General features: G+C 47.1%; 1 protein-coding gene and 1 non-coding gene across 2 annotated transcripts in view; one reads left to right on the top strand and one right to left on the bottom strand.

Moving 5' to 3' along the window:
• The window catches only part of SCARA5 (scavenger receptor class A member 5), a 118,165-nt gene that overhangs the window by 40,254 nt on the left and 62,664 nt on the right, over window positions 1-15,247 (top strand). The gene's annotated exons all lie outside the window — the stretch shown is intronic.
• Window positions 11,203-11,275, bottom strand: TRNAD-GUC (transfer RNA aspartic acid (anticodon GUC)). The gene has a single exon. It is a non-coding gene; the product is annotated as a tRNA-Asp (tRNA).

The raw sequence follows: 15,247 nt of genomic DNA, 5'->3' as shown, positions 1-15,247 counted from the left end.
AGGCAGAAAGAGTCCACTGTCCTCCACCTTTCCAAGGACTTGGTCCATACAAACTGGGATCTCTACCCCGACCCTCATATTCCAACTTTGAGCTGATCAGAAAATGACTCCCCGGGTCTATCTGTTTCCTCGGGCTGTCCTAACAAAGTGCCACAAGCTGGGTGGTTTAGAACAACAGAAATTTATTTTCTCACAGTTCTGGAGGTTAGAAGTCCAAAATCAAGGTGCAGGTAGGGCTGTACTCCCTCTGGAGGCTCTAAGGGAGAATCTTCCCTTGTCTTTTCTAGTTTCTGGTGGTTATCAGCAATCCTTAGTATTTATTGGCTTGTAGCTGCATCTTATAATATGTGCCTCATCTTTAAGTGGCCTTCTCCCTGTGTGCCTGTGTCTCTGTGTCCAAATTCCCTCTTCTTGTAAGGACATCAGTCATATTGGATTTAGAGCCCACTGTAATCCAGTATGACCTTAACTTAACTTGATTATATCTGCGAAGACCTACTTTCCAAATAAGGCCAACTCACAGGTTCTGGGTAGACATGACGCTATTTGATCCAGTACACCAGGGAATGGAAGTACCTTTGAAGTCATTGCTGGTGAAAAGCACTGAAAGAGAGAAAACATTTGGGGCTTCCTCTTCTGCTGAATCTCAAGGGAAACTCCCTATTTCATATCCTTTCATGATATGGTCAGTCAGGTGCGGCCACAAGAGGAAAGGACAGAGAGGCTGAGGAAAACATAATGTATTGTACTCACAGGTCCCAGAGACGGGAGGCACACATGCCACACAGAGCCACATGGGGAAGCATCAGGGCGCTCAGGAGGCAGAAGACAGGAGAGAGGGGAGTACTTTGGTCATGACCTGTATAGGGGATCAAAGAAAGGAGAGAAAGGGCAGGGTAAAAAGTTTAAGATTGGCTACTTTGAATAATTCCAGCGGGCTGTGGGCTATCGGGGTGGCCTCTAGGTGCCTGGCACCTGGCCCTGGGATGATTAGGACGGAGGAAAATTGATTCCTGGGGTGCACAGGCCAGATAGAGGTGGTGTGGCTCTGGGTTGGTTAGTTTGAATAATTCCAGCGGGCTGTGGGCTATCGGGGTGGCCTCTAGGTGCCTGGCACCTGGCCCTGGGATGATTAGGACGGAGGAAAATTGATTCCTGGGGTGCACAGGCCAGACAGAGGAGGTGTGGCTTTGGGTTGGTTAGTTTGCAAATCATAGGCATGCATCAGGCTGGGCTCTTGCTGTCATCTCTAAGAATTGGCTAGCCCAGGGAGGGGCTGTCCCTTCCCAGCCAGGAAGAGATGTCAAAACATTGTAATATACAGAAAATTAAACACATATACAAAACACACCCTCCGGTGGGAAAGAGGAAGGACCTGGGTTCCTTGGTCCCAGCTCAAGTACACCAGTGCAGTGTTCTTGGGAGGGCTGGCGGGGTGCACTCACATTCTAGAGTGGGCTCTGTCTTCCGCCTCACCGGGACACCGTGGGCAAGTCAGCAGCTGCCCCAGGAGGACAGGTCTCCACGCTGGTGGTCCGGCCTCAGCACTGTCACTAGCTGTGTGGCCTGGAAGCCTGGAGACCTGATCATCTGGCACACGGATGGTTACCTAGAAAACCCATTTCTACTCTGAGGCTCTTTAGAGGTTATATCAGGGACTCCAGGTTGATAATTTCTGGACTAGACCTTCGACGTCCCATCAGCTCGGAAAAGGTCCCCTGGTGTCCCCCTTCTGCCTCCATTTAGCCCATCTTTCATCTCACTCTTGTATTAAGGCTGGTGGTTTCTATGACTCCCCACTAAACTGTGCCCTCTGTGAGGGCAGGGGCCACACGCGAATACCTTTGTATCATCCGCATTGGCCTAGATTTTGTAATTATACGGACTTGGGCTCCGGTCCCAAGCTGCTCTTCTTCACTCTGTGACTTTCGGCAAATTACTTAACCTCTTTGAGCTGCAGTTTTCTTCTCAGTAAGTGGCACTTCTAGTGCCATCCTCCGAGCGACGTGGTGATCCTTGAACGAGACAGTGTGTTTAAGTGCCCACAATTCCTCTTGGGAAGGAGTCCCAGTACACCATGTATTACGGTAATTCTCGGTGTGGGCTACAGGATAAGCTGTTTAGTGCAGCTAACCTAGTTTTTCCTCTTGGAGCTGAGCACTCAAATAGGTGTTTTGTGACAGATCTCAGCTGGATAGACTGAGTGGGTTGCACCCATGGTATCTCTTAACCTATATTCCAGGGAAAGAGTCAGCATCGGGGTTTCTGGGCATTGCTGAGATGGACAAGGTTAGTGCCACTTTGAGATCCAGGCCCCTGGACTGGAGCCCCTGCCCTGTCCCCATACTTTAAAGGGACCCACTCAGTCCCTCATCCTACCACATTCGATCCCACAAGGCAAGACCTCTTCGGCACTAAGAGAGCATACCTGCCTGGAGCCCTTGACCCCTCCTTCTGGGCCCTGCCCCAGGGACCTGGTGCTGGGGAATTTCCTGCCCTGAAGGCCCAGCTCTCTTCCAGGGCTTCTGGACAGTCTTGCTGAGAGCAAACCATATTGCTGGCCAGAGGGTGGCAAAGCAGGAGCTGTTTGCAGGTGTTGGGGGAATGGGAGGGTGGAATTTGGATGTTGGACTGACCCCAGGCATGGGTGTGAGGCCTGCAGTGGTGCAGGACCGCACAGGGGTGGGAGGGTGAGGGTCTTCTCACCAGACAATGCCTGGACCAGGTTCTGGAGAGGCGTATGTGTTCCTGGCACCTCCAAGTTCTGGCTCTCACCAAAGCCCAGACATGGGTGATTTAATGGCTACGAATGTGCTGGTGTCACTGCCTCTGAGCTCGAGGCTGGCCTCCAGTTGGCAGTGACCATGTGCTAAGCCTGTCCCCTCCTCGGGGGTTCTGGACCTCCCCTGGCTGCAGGGACTCTCCTCAGAGGCAACCAGCAGGGGTGGGTGGGTGGAGGGGATGCTCTCAGCCCAGGCCTCACAGCTGGGAAGGATGCTCAGACATACTCGCTGCGCCTTCCTGGTCTCTACCCCGTTGGTGCCCCCAGACCTGCCCGGGACCAGCCTGCTGCCTCCGGCTCTGGTTCTTCCTGCAGCAGCTCTGCTCTCCTCGGCTGGGCCAGTGTCCCACCCCACCGCCACCCCCAGTCCTTCTGCAGGAGCCATACCTGTGCCCACCGGCCGTCCTCGCCCAGGCCGCCTGCAGTGGAGGATGCAGACCTGCAACCCTGTCAGGCTTCAGGCAGGGCTGCTCCCACTCGGCTCCAGCCACCATGAGCATAACAGTTTCCACCAGGAAGAGCTCTGTAAGGGGCTGTGGTCAAGGCGGAAGCGGGTCGGCTGGGGGTGAGTTAACGTATCACTGCTACGCCCTCTTCTCACCTTCCTCTCTCTCTGAGCTTTCCCGTGGCAACTACGGCCTGATGCCCCAGCTGCCCAGTTGGTGGTGCCCGAGTCCCCCACCTTGGCACATGGCAGCTGCTACCTTCACCACCCCGGCCACCATTACATCAAAGTCATATTCTATTTTCCATCCACCATTTCACTTGGTGGGGTAGATACCATTATCCCCATTTACAGATGGGAAAACCAAGACCCAGTGAGATTGCTAGTTCCCACAGGTGAATAGGTGTTCATGAAGTTTAACTGGCACCCATGGTTGGGGTCTGAGCTGGGCTCAGACTCGGGTTTTCCAGCCAAGAGCTCATCCCACGTGCCCGTGCAGCGTCCACACGGTTTCCACCTGGCCCCCAGCAAGGAGATGCAGCTCAGCTTGGAAGCAGATCTCTGGGCCAGGCAGGATGAAAACAGGACTGGGGCTCAGGTCCTCGTCGTCTGTTGCCATAGCTCACGGCCTCTGGGCAAGAGGTAGGTAGAGAAACTGAGGAACCTGGTCGTGAGGGACAAGGCGGGTGGTTTTTCACAAAGAAGGCTACTTCTAAGCCAATCCACAGTTCCAACCCTTTGTGTCTGTTCACACAGCCTGGCCATGCGGGTTTTTATAATGTCTGCTTTTCTAGCACACATTATACCAACAGATCTACAAAAAGGGCTGTAAAGAAAACGCACGATCTCTCAAGGATGGATTTTTAAATTTTCTCGATAAAACAGGGTGTGATGGAGACGTTCCTGTTCCTTTCCGCAGCCCACGGCTTTCAATCTAATTAAGCGTTTGGTCCGGAATAATTTTTTTTTTTTTCCTCTCAATCTTGGAAAATGTCCCGCAGCTGGAGCCACCCGCTCTCAACTGTTTGTTTTTCTTCCTTGGAGAGGGACTTGGGAAGGTTACCCACCAAACCCCAGAGGAATAGGCAGTTTGAAGAGCTCTCAAGTCCCCAGGCACACAAACCACAAACACACAGGCCCCAGGCTGTACTCTTTCTCCCAAGGAGCCAAAAAGCTGGCCCAGGGTCCTGACCTTCCCCAAAGCAGGGCGGGCCCCAGGCCCCTCCTCCTTTACGTTTCAAGGCAGAGAAGATGGGGGAAGGGAAAATGATTCCAGCCCATGGGCCCCAGGCCAGTTCCTGAAACTTCAGTTGTAAAAACTGAGCTGGGGCTGCATCAGTGGCTCCCGGTCGGCCCATTTATCATCTGGCCTTGGGTGGGACCGGGCAGAGCCTGAGTAATGCTTGCCTGGGGTGCACGCTTAGACCCTGCCAGACTCGCCCCTCAGCCCCGCCCTTACCCCAGGGGATCAGTCCCCAGACCCAGGCGAGGCTTCATCTACCCCACCCCAGCTCTTCTCTTTAGCTCCCCTTTAGAATTTTTTTTTTTAATGTGGTAAAATAGACATAAAGTAAAACTTACATCTTAACCACTTTATTTTATTTATTTATTTTTAAATTTTTTTGGCCTCACCAAGCAGCTTGCAGGATTTTAGTTCCCCGACCAGGGATCAAACCCGTGCCCCCCTGCAATGGAAGCTCAGAGTCCTAACTACTGGACCGCCAGGGAAGTCCCCATCTTAGCCATTTTAAAGTGCACAGTTCAGTGGCATTAAGTACATTCACAGTGTATAACCTTCACCCCCATCCATCTCCAGAACGCTTTTCTTCTCAAACTGAAGCTCTGTGCCCTTTACACACCAACCCCCCATTTCCACCTCCCCCCAGACCCTGGCAACCACCTTTCTGCTTTCTGTCTCTGCAAATCTGACCACTCTAGGAAGCTCATGTAAGTGGCATTGACAGTGCCATTTAACATAGTTAATGTCCTCCAGGCTCATCCATGTTGTAGCATGTGACAGGATTGCTGTCATTTTTTAAGGCTGAGTAATACTCCGTTGTGTGTGTCTATATATATTCTGCTTTCTGTTTATCCATTCATCCGTCAGTGGACACTTGAGCTGCTTCCACCGTTTGGCTGTTGTTAATAATGCTGCTATGAGTATGGGTGTACAAATATCTATACGAGTCCACGTTTTCAATTCTGTTGGGAGTAGCCCCAGAAGCGCAACTTGCTTGCCCTTTGGATTTTTGTACTTGAAAGTTCAGCAGGACATTCTGACCACCTGGGCCCTCTGTTTGCTGGGAGAGACAGAAGAGGTTGAAGGAAATTAGAGAAGAAAACCAAAAGCTAAGGAGATAATAAACTTTCATCATCCCACAGCTCTCAGTACAGCAATGTCACTGAAACAGAAATGGGATAGGGTTGTTATTAGAAATGCAGCTTGCCAGGGCCCAGCCCATTCCTAAGTCGGAATCTCCAGGCTGTAACCTCAGAGTGACTTGGGTGCTTCTGATTCGCAGCAAGTTTTAGAGCCACTGCCTGAAAATTACACATTCTACCCACTGGGCTAAAGTGGGTAAAAAGGACCTCGTGAGAGTCTCTGTGGTCCTGGGTACACTTGGACTGTCAATAATGACCAGTCCATCACATCTGGTCTTCTGTTTGCCGGATTCATGGTCATAGCAAAGTGACCCCCGCCGGGCTGGGTTGTCTACAACACCCTGTATTAGCTCAGGCTGCCATAACAAAATACCATACACCAGGTGGCTTTAACAACAGAAATTTATTTTCTCACAGTTCTGGAGACTGGAAGTCCAGGATGAAGGTGTCAGCAGGGTTGGCTTCTCCTGAGGCCTCTCTCCTTGGCTTGCAGATGGCCGCCCTCTTGCTGCCTCTTGACCAGGTCATCTCTCTGTGTTCTTCTGCCCCTGGTGTCTTCTCTTCTTATAAGGACACAAGTCATATTGCATCAAGGCCAATGGCTTCATTTGAACTTAATCACCTCTCTAAAATACAGTTTAAAATACGTCCAAATACAGTTAGCATTCTAAGGTACCGGAGGTTGGGACTTCAACACATGACTTTTGGGTGGGAGGACACGATTTAGCCCCTAACACAATCATTTCCTCCTTTATTCAATAGATGATTATTTTAAATTCTTTCTTTTGCTCAAATATAATACCATCAGAAAATAGAATAAAAATTACTCATAATTCCACCACAAAAATCAATTTTCTTTTTTGGCTGCATTGGGTCTTCATTGCTGAGCGCACGCTTTCTCTAGTTGCGGCGAGCAGGGGCCATTCCTAATTACTCATAATTCCACCACAAAAAATCAATTTTCTTTTTTGGCTGCATTGGGTCTTCATTGCTGAGCGCAGGCTTTCTCTAGTTGCGGCGAGCAGGGGCCATTCTTGGTTGCAGTACGCCAGCTTCTTGTTGAGGTGGCTTCTCTTGTTGCATAGCACGGGCTCTAGGCATGCAGGCTCAGTAGTTGTGGCACGTGGGCTCAGTAGTTGTAGTGGCTCAGAGCCACTACATGTGGCTCGTGGGCTCTAGAGCGCAGGCTCGGTAGTTGCGGCGCACGGGCTTAGTTGCTCCGTGGCATGTGGGATCCTCCCGGACCAGGGCTCGAACCCGTGTCCCCTGCATTGGCAGGCAGGTTCCTAACCACTGCGCCACCAGGGAAGCCCCAAAAATCAATTATTTTTAAGAATCCCAGTCTTGATCTGTGTGTGTGTGTTTGCTTAATATTAAAGCGTATGCATTCCCCACATTGTTACATAATAGACCTCATAGCTGTCATTTTTAGGGCTTCATCAAAGTCTACCAAGTGGATGTATAATCATTTAATTATTCCTAAATGGTTCAGTCATGACTTTCCCCAGTTTTTTACCCCTACAAACAAGGATACAGTGAATTTCTTTGTGCTATTCCATTTCCCTTCTTTTGGACTGTTTCCTTAGGGTAAATTCCCAGCGGTGAGATTATTGGACAAAGGATGTGAACATTTTTATGGCTCTTGATATATTTTGGCAAATTGCTTTCCAAAAGTATTTGATATTGTCATCAGCAATAGATAAATGTACAAGTTTTCACCATAGTTTTGCCAGCATGATGTAGCACCGTCCCATTATTTTTAGAGAGATTTCATTTTGTTTTATTCTGCATTTCTCTGATAACTAATAATCTCACAAAGTTTTTCATACATTTGATTGTTACTTGTAGCATCTCTTAAGAAACTGGCTCTTTAAGCCTTTTTCCTGCTTACCTATGTAACGCAACATCAGATATTTATCAAGTATCTACTACACGCTCCGGGAATACTAGAGGGTGACCAAGGGTGAGTAAGGCTTAGTTCTTACCTTCCAGAAGCTGAAATCAACAATCACATCTTGTTTAGTTATTGCTGATTTCTCTGTACCCAGTCCACTGCTTTGCACATTTTGTGTGCTCAGTAAATTTTGTTACGTGTAGTTCGACCCCAGATAACATGTGCCTTGTTTCTTCCAGTTCACAGAGATCTGTATTCCATTCAAAGGAATGCAGGCTCAGAATCCAAGATGAGCCTGAAACCCACATAGATAGCCCAAAACTGAGAATCTTGGATGAGCATGAGGTCCTGTGTTCCAGCATAGGGAAGGTGCACTTGACAGGAATTTTAAAGGGAGACTCAGGGTTTGAGGTTGGCAGAATGAGTAACTGTATAATACAGCTGCTCACCAAAAGCTATTGCCATCAGAGTCATGTTAATAGCGGTGCAGTGTGTAGAATAAGGGAGGTGACAGTACTGTCTGGCTCCACGTGGTTTAGACAGCTCTGCAATTCCTGTTTGTCCTTTCTTCCTGTCTTTTCAGTTTTTTATTTTGAAAAACATTTTAAACCTACAGAGGAGTTGGAAACATTGTATAATGAGTGTCTATATACCCTTCACCTTGGTGCTTCAATTGTTAACATTTTGCTACATTTTCTCTCTCTCCCATCCTCTCTCATTGTTATTAGTACGATTTTGTTGTTGTTGTAGAACCATTTGAAAGTAAGTTGTAAACTTCACCCCTAAATACTTTAGTATGGATTTCCAAGAACAAGGAAATTCTATTATATCACCACTTAGAGTTTTTACATTTGGAAATGTAATGTAGGTACAATACAATCGTAAATATATCGTCCATAATTAACTTGCTTCCGTAGCATTTTTTTTAACCTGCTGCAGGATCAAAGCTGTTGCTGAAACTCAGCCTCTGTTCACCGGTGCTGAATAGAAAGGCGGAGACAGAGTTCTGGGTGAAGTAAAAAAGAATAGCTTTTTATTTTATTTTATTTTATTTTTAATTTATTTTATTTATTTATGGCTGCGTTGGGTCTTTGTTGCTGCACGCAGACGATCTCTAGTTGCAGCGAGCGGGGGCTACTCTTCGTTGCGGTGTGCGGACTTCTCATTGCGGTGGCTTCTCTTGTTGCAGAGCACGGGCTCTAGGTGCACGGGCTTCAGTAGTTGTGGCACACGGGCTCAGCTGCTCCGCGGCATGTGGGATCCTCCCAGACCAGGGCTCGAACCCATGTCTCCTGCATTGGCAGGCGATTTCTTAACCATTGCACCACCAAGGAAGCCTGAGAAGAGGAGCTTTTATTGCTTTGCCAGCAGGCACAGGGGAGCACAGTGGGCTAATGCCTTCAAGACTGTGTGACCCACCCTGGAGGCGGGTAGTGAGGAATTTTATAGTGTTCAAGGAGCAGGGCGTGATCAGCTCGTGGACCATTCTCGGATTGGCTGGCATCAAGGTGAAGTTTCAAGCATCATCTACCCTCCGCTTTCAACCAGTCTAGGGGTCCATGCTCCTGTGGTCAGCAGTTTTCATCTGGTGGGTCAGCTTCCTGTACAAACAACTTAGGAATGTGTGTCAGGCCTTTATCTGTATCTTTCAGGGAACTGGGAGTTCAGTGATTCTGCAATGTGGCAGATTTATAGTCTAAATTGTTACTGGTTCCCCAGCCCAACGGCTATTCTCTGTTTCACCATCTTCACATTTCCCAATCTTTACTCCTAAGTCAGCATTTTACTTCAAAAGGCAGACACAGGGGCTTGTACACAGTTGCAAAGCCAGGATTACCCATTCAGTTACCATGTCTCTTTAGTCATTCTTTTATCTAAAATAACTCCTAGCCATTGATGGTTTTTCATGACCACGATATATTTTTTTAACATCTTTATTGGAGTATAATTGCTTTACAGTGGTGTGTTAGTTTCTGCTTTATAACAAAGTAAATCAGCTATACATATAAATATATCCCATATCTCTTCCCTCTTGCGTCTCCCTCCCACCTTCCCTGTCCCACCCTCTAGGTGGTCACAAAGCACGGAGCTGATCTCCCTGTGCTATGCAGCTGCTTCCCACTAGCTATCTATTTTACGTTTGGTAGTGTATATATGTCCATGCCTCTCTCTCACTTTGTCCCAGCTTACCCTTCCCCCTCCCCATGTCCTCAAGTCCATTCTCTAGGAGGTCTGTGTCTTTATTCCCGTTTTCCCCCTAGGTTCTTCATGACCTTTTTTTTTTCTTAGATTCTATATATATGGGTTAGCATACAATATTTGTTTTTCCCTTTCTGACTTACTTCACTCTGTATGACAGACTCTAGGTCCATCCACCTCACTACAACTATCTCAATTTCATTTCTTTTTATGGCTGAGTAATATTCCATTGTATATCTGTGCCACATCTTCTTAATCCATTCATCTGTCGATGGACACTTAGGTTGCTTCCATGTCCTGGCTACCGTAAATAGAGCTGCAATGAACATTGTGGTACATGACTCTTTTTGAATTATGGTTTTCTCAGGGTATATGCCCAGCAGTGGGATTGCTGGGTCATATGGTAGTTCTCTTTTTAGTTTTTTAAGGAACCTCCATACTGTTCTCCATAGTGGCTGTATCAATTTACATTCCCACTAACAGTGCAAGAAGGTTCCCTTTTCGACCATGATATCTTTGAAGAACACAGGTCTGTTGCCTGGTATAATGTCCCTCAATTTGAGTTTGTTTGTTTCCCTGTGATTAGATATCAGTTAAACATTGGTGGCAGAATTATTTCATAAATCCTGCTCAGCGAATTGCATCAGGGACATATTATGTCATTTTGTTCCTTTACTGATGATGTTAAATTTGATCACTTGGTTGAGGTCTTCATCTACTGTAAAGGTACCTTTTATTTCCTTTCTAATTAAGAAGTGATCTGTGGGAGACTCTTTGATACTGTGTAGATATACTGTTTCCCAACAGTCTCTCACTCAGTGATTTTTATCATCCACTGATAACTATTGCCTGAATCAGTTATCACAAAGCTGGTCATAAAATGGTGTTTTTTCCTAGCCCACCTCAGTGACACTAGAGTTACAGGTGGACACAGACCCTGGAATGCTGAGGCCGTCTTCAATTACAGGTGTCTTTCCCCAGCTCCGAACTGTGATGTCCTCTCGGTAGCTTGATGTAGGCCATAGTGGGAGTATTTACACCTCAGAAATTGGCAAGTGCTGCAAAGAGGGATTTTTGTTTTTCCCTTGGAGAACCAGTTGTTAAACATTTACTGCTAATTGCAGACAAGCTGAAACACATTCAAAGGAGAATGGTTTTTGTAGTGATGGGCCTTGAAACTTTAAGGAAAGGGGATCTGTCTTCAAATATTAAAATGACTACCTTGTGCGGAATCTTCGTTATTTAGGAGGAAATCCATGAACACCCCACCCTCTCTCCCCACTTGGTGCTCCAGCTGTGCCTGAGCCCTTGATGGAGTCACAGGCACTCTGCATTCCGTCCCCACCACTGACCTTCCTGTGTGGAGCTGAGGGGTGTGGCACGGAGGGCAGAGGCAGCGGGTCTCCTTGGGAAGGGAAAAGGATGCTTCTCTCTCTGATCTTACAGGAAACAATGTGTTTTCTGTTTTTTGGCTGCACCAAGTAGCCTATGGGATCTTAGTTCCCTGACCCGGGATTGAACCCGGGCCCTCAGGAGTGACAGAGCGGAGCCCTAACCACTGGGCCACCAGGGAATTCCCTGATCTTAGAGGAAACAATGCGCACGCAGGGCTGCAAGGTGCAGAGGACATAGAGTGCGTGGCTTTCATATCCTTGGTAAAGTACGTACAGAGTTACTTCTAAGAATGAGGGATAAAGTAGGCTTGGGCGTCAGGAGCAGGAAGAAAGTTTTGAGTAGCAGCTAAGGGGATTTTTTCCGGCCTACTGTCCCACTCAAGGCAGTTCAACTCCAGGTGTATTCCAACAGCACAAGGATAAGCCAAGTCAGCACAATTCTTCTTCTACGGGGTCCAAGAAGTAAAGCAAGGAAAGGAGGGGGACGCAGCTACCCTGGGTTTGTCACTGATGAGTATAAAGTAGAAAAACTCCCCAGAGGCCTGGGCATTTGAAAGCAGGTCTGAATCCGGGCACAGCAGTGATTCAGGCGTAGCCAGAGGAGGGCTCACGGAGGAGGTCGAGTTACTAGATCAGTCTGCCCATTGAAGACAGTGGCAGGTCCCCTCCTGATGGGAGAGCCGACAAGCTTGGTGGCGCTGGTAGAAAAGAGGGGAATCAGTGTTTGGATCTCTTTGGAAAGTACCCAATGATACCAGGTCCCAGGGGAAGGAGTGGGGCGGGGGGGTGGTCTTCACCCTCTTCACCCCCAGGGACCCCAGAGAGTCACAAACGGGAGGAAGATGAGGGACAAATGTATGTGGGACTGCATCTCAAGGCCTGGCTGTCACTGGCTGATGGTGGAAAAACCATTTCTTTTCACTGTCCTCAGTTCTTCCTCTAATGTAAAGGGGATTAAGTGCTGGTGAAAAGTATACAATTATGTAAAGCTGTATACAACTCTTCGATGTACTATTATGAATATTCATGTCAACTAATCTGATAATCGATGAAGGAAGGGAAGGCACCTAGAGTAGAGTAGAGGGTTACCTGAACACCGAAAGCTTGAATTTGAATAGGCCTTCGCACTAGAGCTGGGGTTTTCTTCCCACATGTTTGATTTCCTCAAATGAGATAACATCTACATAAAACACAACACAGTGCCTGGCCCATAATAAGTGCTCAACTAGAGTTTATTAGTCCTCACAATGCCCCCCCGACTCCCCCAGATAGATGTTGTTAATTCTATTTTTAGATGAAAAGGGAGAGACTCAGAATGATGAATTCCCTTGTCCAAGATCAGCAAATGAAGTGGTGGGCAGGACTTGAACCCTGGTCTTTGGACTCTAAGTTCGATATTCCTTCCTTTCTAATCTACGTGTAAGGACCCATCCAATTTTCAGAGTCTATGACATTCTCAAATCCACTTCCTTTATATAATCTGCACTTCACACCAAGATGTCAGTTTTTGAACAATTGTACATGTGAGATACATGCAGTGTTTTGGTTTTTTTTAATTACAATATGTTAAAAGTCGTCATTAAATTTTTCCCTTTTGTAGAAAAGGCGCTGAACCCACATAATACCACATCGTGATTGGTGATTGTCACTGGCACAATTTCATAGGACTCTTCTGCAGTAGTAAATATTTTTGTAATACTAACAATATCCGATCTAATAATGCAAGATACTCTGGGGACGAATTAATATTTCAAAGTAACTCTTACTCTTGTTGTAAATGTTTTTAGTTGGAAAAACTGCGTGTTTGGGTGAAAATGCTTTCGCATTTTTGTTGATAATGATGCACGTGGATGGATGGATGGATGGATGGATGGATGCCTTATTCTGATTTCCTGGACAACAGTGTGGTATAGTAGAAAGAGATGTGAACTGGATTTCAAGATATATGAGAACTAGCCCTGATTCTGCCGCCAATTGTTAGATGACCTGGGACATTTTCATATCACCTTTCTCAGCCTTCATCTCCTCATCTGAAATCGAGAAGTAAATGATTATTAAGGTCACTTTTAGCTCAAAGCAATCCATGATCTAACTGCACCACGAGTCCGAGTTCTGAAGAACAAAGATATAAGAGATCTGACACATTGGCTGCAAACCTCGTGTTCCAAAAGAGGAAACTCAGTAAGTGCCAAGACTCCTGGCATGTCTGGCTCAGATCCCTCACATGTTTATTAGTGAGAATAATTTCCAACCTCCTCAAAATACTTTATGACAGACTCAAGAAATGAAGAAAGATGGATCTGAGAAAATCAGCCAATGGGGAGAGCTCACAGGACTCCAACCGAAAGCTGCATGGAAACCCTAGGAGACTCATATTGAGCTGTTTGAAAACAAGCACTTATGGAACAAATTGTCCAGAAAGATAGAAACACAGAAACATGCTCGCTGCCCTCCCTGATTTCAGATTATGGCCTCATGTGACTGTGGCTGGGAGGCGGACTGGAGAGGTGGAGGGGGCCCCTCTAACCCAGCAACAGGAGGCTCTTACTGGCGCCAGAGGGATGGACCGCACATGGGGTAGAGCAAAAAGTCACGTACTCCGGGGTTTAAATCTGGATTTGCCATTTGCACGTAGTGTTTTCTCGAACAAGCGGCTCAGTCTTTTTGAGCTTCATCTGTAGAACTGGGAATATGAACATGTCATGTATTCTTTTATGAAATGGCCAGGCATGTGTGGCCACAAGAGGAGACAGAGGCTCAAACCAAGTGTCTTGTACTCACAGGTCCCAGAGACAGGAGGCACGAAGGCCACACAGGGCCACATGGGGAAGCATCAGGGGCATCAGGAAGCAGAAGACAGGAGTGAGGGGAACAGTTAGGCCACGGCCTTTCTCGGGGTTTCTGTGAGAAAGACGAGGCAGGGCAGGGTAAGTAATTTAGGGTTAGCTAGTTTGAATAATTTCGGTGGACTTCGGGCTCTAGAGGTGGTCTCTAGTTGCCTTTTACCTGGCCCTGGGCTCATTAAGGTAGAGGAATATTGCTTCTTGGGGCCAGAGAGAGGAGGTATGGCTCCAGATTGGATAGTAAAGGATGCTCTCCGCTGGGTCATTTGCATCTCTAAGAATTGGCTGGCTTCAGGAAGAGCTGTCTCTCCCCAGCCAAAAAAGGTTTCTTAAGAAGTCAAAACTCATAATATACAGAAAATAATTATATATACAGGCATACTTCAGAGATCGTGTGGGTCTGGGTCCAGACCACCACAATAAGGTGAATATTGCAATAAGGCGAGTCACACGAATTGTTTGGTTTCCCAGTGTATATAAAAGTTATGTTCACACTATCCTATAGTCTATTAAGTGTGCGATAACATTATGTCTAAAAAAACAATGTCCATACCTTAATTTAAAAATACTCCAGTGAGGGCTTCCCTGGCGGCGCAGTGGTTGAGGGTCCGCCTGCCGATGCAGGGGACACGGGTTCGTGCCCCGGTCCGGGAAGGTCCCACATGCCGCGGAGCGGCTGGGCCCGTGAGCCATGGCCGCCGGGCCTGCGCGTCCGGAGAGCCCGCAACAGTGAGAGGCCCGCGTACCGCAAAAAAAAAAAATACTCCAATGCTAAAAAATGTTAACCATCATCTGAGCCTTCAGGGAGTTGTAATCTTTTTTGCCGGGAGATGGAGGATTGAAATATTGCAAGAATTACCAAAAAGTGACACAGGGACACAAAATGAGCAAACGCTGTTGGGAAAATGGTGCCAATAGACTTGCTTGATGCAGGGTTGCCACAAACCTTGAATTTGTAAAAGACACAGTGTCTGCAAAGTATGATAAAACAAGGCATGCCTGTATGTATACTCACAGATACAATACAGAACACATCTCATTTGTGAAACTGGACATACGAATGGCGATCTCAAAGGATCATATGAGATAAAATACATGACACCCAGCCCACTATCCAATACTGAGTGGACAGTCATTAATATTAGTTTTCTCTCTTCTTCTGTTCAGTTAAGTGGAAGGACCATGGGGTTAGTCATCCCATCTACACCTCTATCTACCTGTGTGACCTGGGGCAAGAGGGTCCTTCTGTCTAGGACTCTGTTTTCATATCTGTGAAAGAGGGAGGGGCATCCACATGGTCGCCAAGGT

Source organism: Neophocaena asiaeorientalis, unplaced genomic scaffold (assembly GCF_003031525.2).
Source record: "Neophocaena asiaeorientalis asiaeorientalis breed wild unplaced genomic scaffold, Neophocaena_asiaeorientalis_V1.1 scaffold523, whole genome shotgun sequence".
In the NCBI taxonomy this organism is placed as follows: Eukaryota; Metazoa; Chordata; class Mammalia; order Artiodactyla; family Phocoenidae; genus Neophocaena; species Neophocaena asiaeorientalis.
Note: the sequence above shows the minus strand (reverse complement) of the source record. Positions and strands in the feature narration are given on the sequence as shown.